We start from the raw sequence: 9,925 nt of genomic DNA on the forward strand, positions 1-9,925 counted from the left end.
CCTACCTCTTACCCTGAGAGATGGTGGAAGCAGTCGAGCGGTGCTAGTAGATCAGAGGGTGCGAGGTGCAGTGTGAGGAGTAATAAGAGTAATAAGATGTAAGCTTTGAATGTTATTATTAAGAAATGAGGTGTGTTGCCCAGAAAGATAGTTTAGGTCAAATGGTTATCACAGATGAATGAGGTATTTAGTCAACACAAACAATAAAGATTTATAGATAAAACAGATGTTTATGTCAAGCGAGTGATTCAGGGTCTACATGTTTTTTTTTATATACATAGGATGGTTATGATGGGAAATGATGTATACTGCTAGAATAGTTGCTTTTTAGTTTGGTTTTTATGAAGCAGTGGGGAATTTCATGTGGTTATTATGGGGAAACGGTAGACATTAGCAGAGAAGACGGGATTTTAGTGAAACGGTTAGATAAAGAGGATGAATTATTTAGGTGAAAGTTCTCTTTTCAGGTAAACAGTGTTTGTGTTTGGGGTAAAGAGTTTTTGTTTAGTTTGTTTTGTGTGTAGGAGGAGGTTTGGGAAGTGAAAAGGGTTTTAGGGGGTAAACAAGCGCTTCCTGTTGTGCTGCGAGGTGCCAAACGGATCCTCCGATCAGAGCCAAGTTTACAAACCAGCGCAGGCGGCTACATCCTCTCTCTCACACAGCAACGCACTTTCATCTGTAACAAAGCACTGTCCTAGAATAGCACATACACACACATGTACACACACACACACGGTCCTTAGAATGCACAAGCACAAGCGCACAAACATACATCGAGGTGTCACGATGATTCATTAGCGTTAAATTACCATAATGTTAGCTTTGTGCACATCTTGATTGTTTTCTTTAAGTTGGCCTTGGCCCATGGTTCTTAAACAGCAAGTCCTACCATCTTGTATGCTCTTCCTCCAGCGGCCTGTTGTCGCAACAGGGAGCATTGTGGGTAATGGATTCATCAGATACTCCAATCAGTGAAACCTGATGAAACACGGGAAATTGGGACGTCTCCGAGCACTGAGGTAGAATTCCCAGAAGCCGGTTCCAGGCTTCCTGTCATTATGGATCTCAAACCTTCGGCACCTTCGAGGCAGGAACGTCGAGGAGGAACTTTTCAACATCTGGTCTTTTTTATTAACTCTCTCTCTCTCTTCCTCTTTCTCTCTCTCTCTCTCTCTCTCTCTCTGTCTTGTTTCACTCTCTGCCTCATTGTCCCTCTCTTTTTAAGCCACTTTAAAATTTCAGCAATATTTTGATGATCCCAATAAAACTGTGTGTCCTCCATGCCACATTATATGCTGAAGATCCTTGCTGTTGGTCTGTGAGTGAAACGGAAACAGGCTTGCATAAACATTCTTCAAATTGAACTTCAGGTCATGAGAATACTTTTTTGTCTTTTAGGATGTTTTGCTGTCATCCCAGATTTTAGGCAGCCAGAATTGTGTCATCAGCTGTTCAAAATGCTTTATTTGGCTATCTGCATAAATTCTTTTACTTTTAATATCACTAGTTATCTGACACTAGCTAGACTAGCAAGCTAGCTAATGTCAGGTAAGCTTTTGTATTAGGTTTAACTGTTTTGGTGTCATTTTAATCATTAGCCTGTTCACAAGCAAACTAGCAAAGGTTACGAACTCCGCTAGCCTAGCTTGATGATGCTGTCACTGCAGGATGTGTCCACAAAATGTCCAGTTAACTGGTGACACTGTGGTACAGTAACAGCTCCTGGGTGTGGCTGGGATGATTAATCATTTTCCCCTTGATCCCTTTTAAATGTGTTTCCTGTTGTCAGGAAAGTGGGCAGCCTCTGATTCAGTCTGACGGTTTGTGGTGGATCTTAATCATCTCATCCGAGATATTTGTCGATAGCATAAATATACCTGCGTCTGCAGTGGTGCGATAATCGTATCCGTTTATTTTTCCATTGTGTGCCGGAGGGAGAGGAGCGGTACCTGCCTTCCTCCGGCTTCTTTAGGACACTGGTGGTGGTTATAAATACAGTTGATGATGTCACACATTGTAAACAGTTGTCGGGGTGAGTGACACGCTCTTTCCTGCGGGTAAACATTCTTAAGGTTTCAATAGTCCTGAGAACGACACACACACTTTTTATGTCTGTGTATAAACAAAATGAATTATTTATAATGGTACACATCCTGCTGTCTAGCCAACCTGGCAGGCATCACACAAACACACAAACATACTTAACTATAACAATACACACTTTTCAGTCATACACAGTCATGAGACCATGATAAAGAGAATTAGCAGTAAAAGCAGTAAAATCCGGCTCTGAGTAAATATTAGTAGGACCTTCAACAGAGGAAGCTTGTGTGAGAAACTCGGAAGCACTGAGTTGGAAAAACTCAGAAGGATCTGTTTTTTCTGAAGACTTTCTAATATATCATACACACAACAATCAATTTCTGTATCTGTATCAATTCATTGATCCAATTATTCACAGAACTGAAGTGGGCATGGCTTAATTGTGAACAGAGGTAGAAATGTCAGCGATGTCTGTGATATTTTCCTCAGCCTCAGCTACATTCACATCATAAACTTGGTCTTTCTTTGTCTTGACCACTTCCTCATGCTTGCATGTGCCCAGTGGATCCCAGTCCCAATACACACATGCCCTCTGATTCTCTCCAGCAATTGTTCCTACTCAGAATAAAGTATTTGTATTCCATTAAATCTGTATTTTACGTATATCATATTCAAATGATACATGTGAGTCTGTGCTTTTACCTATAGAAAGTTGAATAATGTTATAAAAAAACCTGTTGCAAGGTGACTGTGAACTTATATAGTTATGCGTAAAGTTTTTTGCTACGCAAGAAAGTCAAATGCAGTCAATTTAAAGGCCCAGTGAAAATGACACAAATCCATAGAGAACGTTTACGTTTACCCCAGATCTGTTATCAAATTTCTAATAAAAGGCGCCATATAAATAAAATTCCACTTATCCATCGATGGCTACTCAGAATTAGTATTTATTAGCAACCTAACTTGATTTTTTGCTACACTAGGAAACCATTAAGTCATTGTAAAGGCCCAGCGACTACAAGGAGGACACAAACTCATAGACAACAGCTATATTTTCCTCAGATCTGTGATCAGATTTCTAATAAAAGACTCCGTATAAATAAAATTCCACTAAAATTCCACTTAGCATCGATGGCTACTCAGAAGTAGTATTTATTAGCAACCTAACTTTATTTTTTGCTACACTAGAAAACCATTAAGTCAAATGCAGACAATGTAAAGGCCCAGTGACTAGAAAAAAGGACATAATCCTATAGAGAACATCCACTTTTACCTCAGATCTGTTATCAGATTTCTAATAAAATACTCAGTATGAATAAAATTCCACTTAGCATCGACGTCTACTCAGAATTAGTATTAGTTAGCGACCTAATTTAACTAGGCAAAGATTGTAATAGAACTGGACATTTAGCTAATTAATCCAGCAAACCTGAACCAAATAAAAGCTTTTTTCCTTCTCTCTGGTTTTTTGGACGCAAAATCAGCTTTTCCTTCATTCTTTCTTTTATCTCTTGTTAATATATCTGACTGATGAGAATTTTTTTCCTCTTTTTTACTTTTTTTATCCAGACGAACAAACACTTGACACACACACACACACACACCGGACTACTAGAACATTCTTTTCTTCTGTTTTCACTACAATACAATTGACCTGCTCTGTTTAGCAGTATTCTTCTTCTTATTAAAGGTTTCTCTGTGACGCTGATAAACCTGAATAATAACGCCAGTGAGGTCTGGGTGATGAATCGTTTCCTCCTTGATCTGTTTTAAATGTGTTTCCTGTTGGCAGGAAAACGGGCAGCTTCTGATTTAACCCTTTGCTTTGCTTCAAGTAGATCTTAATCATTGTGTAAATATACTTGTGTCTGCTGTTAAATAACAAGTACGTCTGTATTTATTTCCACTGTGGGGGTCACGAGGGCTGGATTTCAGAAATAACCCAAAGCTCTATCTTGATGCTGATTCGCAGCTCATGAAGAAAAACACATTAATGTAAACATTCTTGAGGTACTAAGGAGATTCTTTCTGTCCATTAGCATGTTTCCATCACGCCGTCATCGCTACCCTGTTGGTGAGTTTCCTGTTGAAGGATTTTGTGGGAACTTTATAGCATACTGGGAGATTTTTAGAGGAAAATTTCTTAGCAACAGTAAAATCAAGCTAAAAATCGTACAACGTAAAGTCAGCTTTAGGTAGGAGGCATGGCCTAAAGTGAATCCTTGTTTACGGTGAAAAAATTTAAATCTGATATAAAAACATGTATTTTCAGAAGACCAAGTAACAATTTCACGTCAGAATTGTGATAAACCAAAAAAAAACAAAAAAACTCTGTAGCACAATCTTACACAGATGAACCTTCTATGCAGTGATGGTTATGGCAATATACAGGAACCTCAGATGTAACACACATACACGCACACACACACGCACACACACACACGCACACGCATGCACGCACACACACACACACACACACGCACACGCATGCACACACACACACACACACATGGAACAATCCTTATCTTTAATATCTCCACACCAACAACATCAGATTTGGCAAACCAGGAGAGTACCGTGATTCTAAGAACACATGTATACACACACACACACACACACTCTTCTCATGGTTTGGGTGTATTTATTTGTTCTGTTTTTTTTTTCCATATAACCAGTCAAGAGTATTAATACCTCCTTAAGACACCACAACAACGAGCAGCCTCAGGAAAAAATACTCCATACTTATTAATAGTTGGCATGGGTGGAGTGTGTGTGTGTGTGTGTGTGAGTGAGAGGGTACATCTGATCGGTACAGGGTGGACAAGCGGACATCCTCAATAAGAGGACTCTTGTTACAGAGGGACAGGGTGAAGACCCCAGTACTCACACGCACACACACACACACACACACACAAAATACGCTGCCAGGTGAGCACTACTGAGCTCTATTGTTTTAATGTCATCACACGATCAAGTTAATTCTTCAGTGAACTTCTCTGGACTTGTTCTTGTTCGCTTTTTCTCCCCCTCCACGTTTCCTCGCCTCCGCTCTCGGGTTCTGCTCAGAGGCAGAAAGAAGAAAAAAAAACACCTCATGTTTGTACAAAGTGTGAGGTTTTTTTTTTCAGCGAAATCCATAGCAGGAAGCTTGGCACACATCGTCAGAGATCCTGAGCACATCCATCACGATCTGGCGACGTCGCTGTACCAAGCGATTGCGCAGGTGTTAAAAACAACGTGTCAGGAATAAAACACTCCGTGCTGCGATGGGATCGGAAACTAATCAGCTTCAGGGTGCTGAGATAGAGCGGAGATCCTGTTAGCATGCTGATTGTTTTTCCATAATTGTGCGTTTTATTCCTTTGGCAATGATTCCAGCGGTTTATAGAGTAGTTACAGGTGGGTGTTTGGAGCGTCTGTGAAACACCGGGTCGATTACAGTACAGCGGCTGCAAACGGCAGGTCCCTCAGCAGCTTGGGGTTTTATTTCTCAAGTGTTTTGGTGAGGTTTTGTCTTAAAGTAGAAATACACAAACGTTCATCTGAGAAAAAACATGATTTTATATAGAGAAATCAACTGTACTGCACCTATCTATCTACACTATATTGCCAAAAGTATTCGCTCACCTGCCTTGACTCGCATATGAACTTAAGTGACATCCCATTCCTAATCCATAGGGTTCAGTATGACGTCGGTCCACCCTTTGCAGCTATAACAGCTTCAACTCTTCTGGGAAGGCTGTCCACAAGGTTTAGGAGTGTGTTTATGGGAATTTTTGACCATTCTTCCAGAAGCGCATTTGTGAGGTCACACACTGATGTTGGACGAGAAGGCCTGGCTCTCAGTCTCCGCTCTAATTCATCCCAAAGGTGTTCTATCGGGTTGAGGTCAGGACTCTGTGCAGGCCAGTCAAGTTCATCCACACCAGACTCTGTCATCCATGTCTTTATGGACCTTGCTTTGGTCACTGGTGCACAGTCATGTTGGAAGAGGAAGGGGCCAGCTCCAAACTGTTCCCACAAAGTTGGGAGCATGGAATTGTCCAAAATGTCTTGGTATGCTGAAGCATTCAGAGTTCCTTTCACTGGAACTAAGGGGCCAAGCCCAGCTCCTGAAAAACAACCCCACACCATAATCCCCCCTCCACCAAACTTTACACTTGGCACAATGCAGTCAGACAAGTACCGTTCTCCTGGAAACCGCCAAACCCAGACTCGTCCATCAGATTGCCAGATGGAGAAGCGCGATTGGTCACTCCAGAGAACGCGTCTCCACTGCTCTAGAGTCCAGTGGCGGCGTGCTTTACACCACTGCATCCGACGCTTTGCATTGCACTTGGTGATGTATGGCTTGGATGCAGCTGCTCGGCCATGGAAACCCATTCCATGAAGCTCTCTGCGCACTGTTCTTGAGCTAATCTGAAGGCCACATGAAGTTTGGAGGTCTGTAGCGATTGACTCTGCAGAAAGTTGGCGACCTCTTCGCACTATGCGCCTCAGCATCCGCTGACCCCGCTCCGTCAGTTTATGTGGCCTACCACTTCGTGGCTGAGTTGCTGTCGTTCCCAAACACTTCCACGTTCTTATAATACAGCTGACAGTTGACTGTGGAATATTTAGGAGCGAGGAAATTTCACGACTGGATTTGTTGCACAGGTGGCATCCTATCACAGTTCCACGCTGGAATTCACTGAGCTCCTGAGAGCGACCCATTCTTTCACAAATGTTTGTAAAAACAGTCTGCATGCCTAGGTGCTTGATTTTATACACCTGTGGCCATGGAAGTGATTGGAACACCTGATTCTGATTATTTGGATGGGTGAGCGAATACTTTTGGCAATATAGTGTATCTATCTATCTATCTATCTATCTATCTATCTATCTATCTATCTATCTATCTATCTATCTATCTACTTAGAGATGTTTGTATCACTCTGTTTTATTTCTCATTTTCATCTCATAATTTGACTGATGCTCCTCAACACCACCGCCCAAAAAATCTTCAAATTTAGTTGGTATTTATTTATTTATTTATTTGTTGATTTCTGTTGAAATTTCTGGTGTTTAAGTGGGTGACAGTCTCGCAGCCCCGTGCCGTTTAGCTCAGCTTTTCCGACTCCCGGCTGTTTGATGTGTGTTAATGATCCCCGGGACACAGCGCCGGGACTTCAGAAGGTCGCAGCACGTCAGTGAGGATGCGGCCGAGTTTCCTCAGAATCACTGACAGAATCATGACCCAGCATTTCATTCCTTCATCCTGCTTCTAACTGGAACTGGGTGGCTTCAGCTTCACAAGAAGAATGAGTGAGGGTATGAGTGTGTGTGTGTGTGTGAGTGTATGTGCGTGGTGTGTGTGTAAAAGAATGACTGAGTGAATGAGTGTGTGTGTGTGTGTGATTGTGTAAGTGAGTAAGTGAATGTGTGTGTGTGTGTGTGTAAATGAATAACTGACTGAATGAGTGTGTGTGTGTGTAAGAATGACTGAATGAATGAGTGTGTGTGATTGTGTAAGTGAGTAAGTGAATGACTGAGTGAATGTGTGTGAGTAAGAATGACTGAGTGAATGTGTGTGTGTGTGTGTGTGATTGTGTAAGTGAGTAAGTGAATGACTGAGTGAATGTGTGTGAGTAAGAATGACTGAGTGAATGTGTGTGTGTGTGTAAATGAATAACTGACTGAATGAGTGTGTGTGTGTGTGTGTAAGAATGACTGAATGAATGAGTGTGTGTGATTGTGTAAGTGAGTAAGTGAATGACTGAGTGAATGTGTGTGAGTAAGAATGACTGAGTGAATGTGTGTGTGTGTGTGTGTGATTGTGTAAGTGAGTAAGTGAATGACTGAGTGAATGTGTGTGAGTAAGAATGACTGAGTGAATGTGTGTGTGTAGTTAAATGGCAGAGCAAATAATTGTGTGTGTGTGTAAGTGAATGACTGAGTGAATGTGTTTACATGAATGACTGAATGTGTGTGTGTGTGTGCACGTGTGTGTATGTAAATGAACAACTGAGTGAATGAGTGTGTGTGTGTGTGAATGAACGACAGTGTGAATGTGTGTGTAAATGAATGGCTGAGTGAATGAGTGTGTGTGTGTAAATGAATGGCTGAGTGAATGAGTGTGTGTGTGTAAATGAATGGCTGAGTGAATGAGTGTGTGTGTGTAAATGAATGGCTGAGTGAATGGGTGTGTGTGTGTGTGTAAATGAATGGCTGAGTGAATGGGTGTGTGTGTGTAAATGAATGGCTGAGTGAATGAGTGTGTGTGTGTGTGTAAATGAATGGCTGAGTGAATGGGTGTGTGTGTGTGTGTAAATGAATGGCTGAGTGAATGAGTGTGTGTGTAAATGAATGGCTGAGTGAATGAGTGTGTGTGTGTGTGTGTGTAAATGAATGGCTGAGTGAATGAGTGTGTGTGTGTGTGTGTGTAAATGAATGGCTGAGTGAATGAGTGTGTGTGTGTGTGTAAATGAATGGCTGAGTGAATGAGTGTGTGTGTGTGTGTGTAAATGAATGGCTGAGTGAATGGGTGTGTGTGTGTGTGTGTGTGTGTAAATGAATGGCTGAGTGAATGAGTGTGTGTGTGTGTAAATGAATGGCTGAGTGAATGGGTGTGTGTGTGTGTAAATGAATGGCTGAGTGAATGAGTGTGTGTGTGTGTAAATGAATGGCTGAGTGAAGGAGTGTGTGTGTGTGTAAATGAATGGCTGAGTGAATGAGTGTGTGTGTGTGTGTGTGTGTGTGTAAATGAATGGCTGAGTGAATGAGTGTGTGTGTGTGTGTGTGTAAATGAATGGCTGAGTGAATGAGTGTGTGTGTGTGTGTGTGTGTGTGTAAATGAATGGCTGAGTGAATGAGTGTGTGTGTGTGTGTAAATGAATGGCTGAGTGAATGAGTGTGTGTGTGTGTGTGTAAATGAATGGCTGAGTGAATGAGTGTGTGTGTGTGTGTGTGTAAATGAATGGCTGAGTGAATGGGTGTGTGTGTGTGTGTAAATGAATGGCTGAGTGAATGAGTGTGTGTGTGTGTAAATGAATGGCTGAGTGAATGAGTGTGTGTGTGTGTGTGTGTGTAAATGAATGGCTGAGTGAAGGAGTGTGTGTGTGTGTGTAAATGAATGGCTGAGTGAATGGGTGTGTGTGTGTGTGTGTGTGTGTAAATGAATGGCTGAGTGAATGGGTGTGTGTGTGTGTGTGTAAATGAATGGCTGAGTGAATGGGTGTGTGTGTGTGTGTGTGTGTGTAAATGAATGGCTGAGTGAATGGGTGTGTGTGTGTGTGTGTAAATGAATGGCTGAGTGAATGGGTGTGTGTGTGTGTGTGTAAATGAATGGCTGAGTGAATGGGTGTGTGTGTGTGGTCCAGAGTTCTATCCAGTTAGTACATCGGGTTTTCAGGGATACACTCCGGCTCCACTGTGACTTGTGTTCTAAATGAAATCAGATATTTGGAACTTGTCAATCATGTGCATCCCTAGGTTTTTTTTAAGTCTCTTCCTTTGAGATCAAACTCTGACCCTGTTTCACATTGTGACAAGGTTCTGACCGCAACCTTAACCTGAAAGGTGTAGGAGGAAGGTTAGATCCGGGTCTTCAAACAAACAAACTACTAACACACACACACACACACACACTGTACTGTACCCGGTGTTCACTCCAAGAACATGTCGCCATGTGCTGAGGATCAGATAATTTACGGCGTCTCTTGGGCAGCGCTTGGAGGGAAGCATGTCAGCGCGGCTGCTGAGGGGAGGATTCGCAGAGCGCAGAAAGAGAGAATGAAACAATAGCGCAGAGTCTGACGAACGGCAGCGGGAGTCCGACCTTTGGCCCTCAGCAGCGCCCTGCACCGCCTGTTTACGCAAACGGGGCCCCGCTCCACGCATCGGC

This window comes from Hemibagrus wyckioides, linkage group LG28 (genome assembly GCF_019097595.1).
Source record: "Hemibagrus wyckioides isolate EC202008001 linkage group LG28, SWU_Hwy_1.0, whole genome shotgun sequence".
In the NCBI taxonomy this organism is placed as follows: domain Eukaryota; kingdom Metazoa; phylum Chordata; class Actinopteri; order Siluriformes; family Bagridae; genus Hemibagrus; species Hemibagrus wyckioides.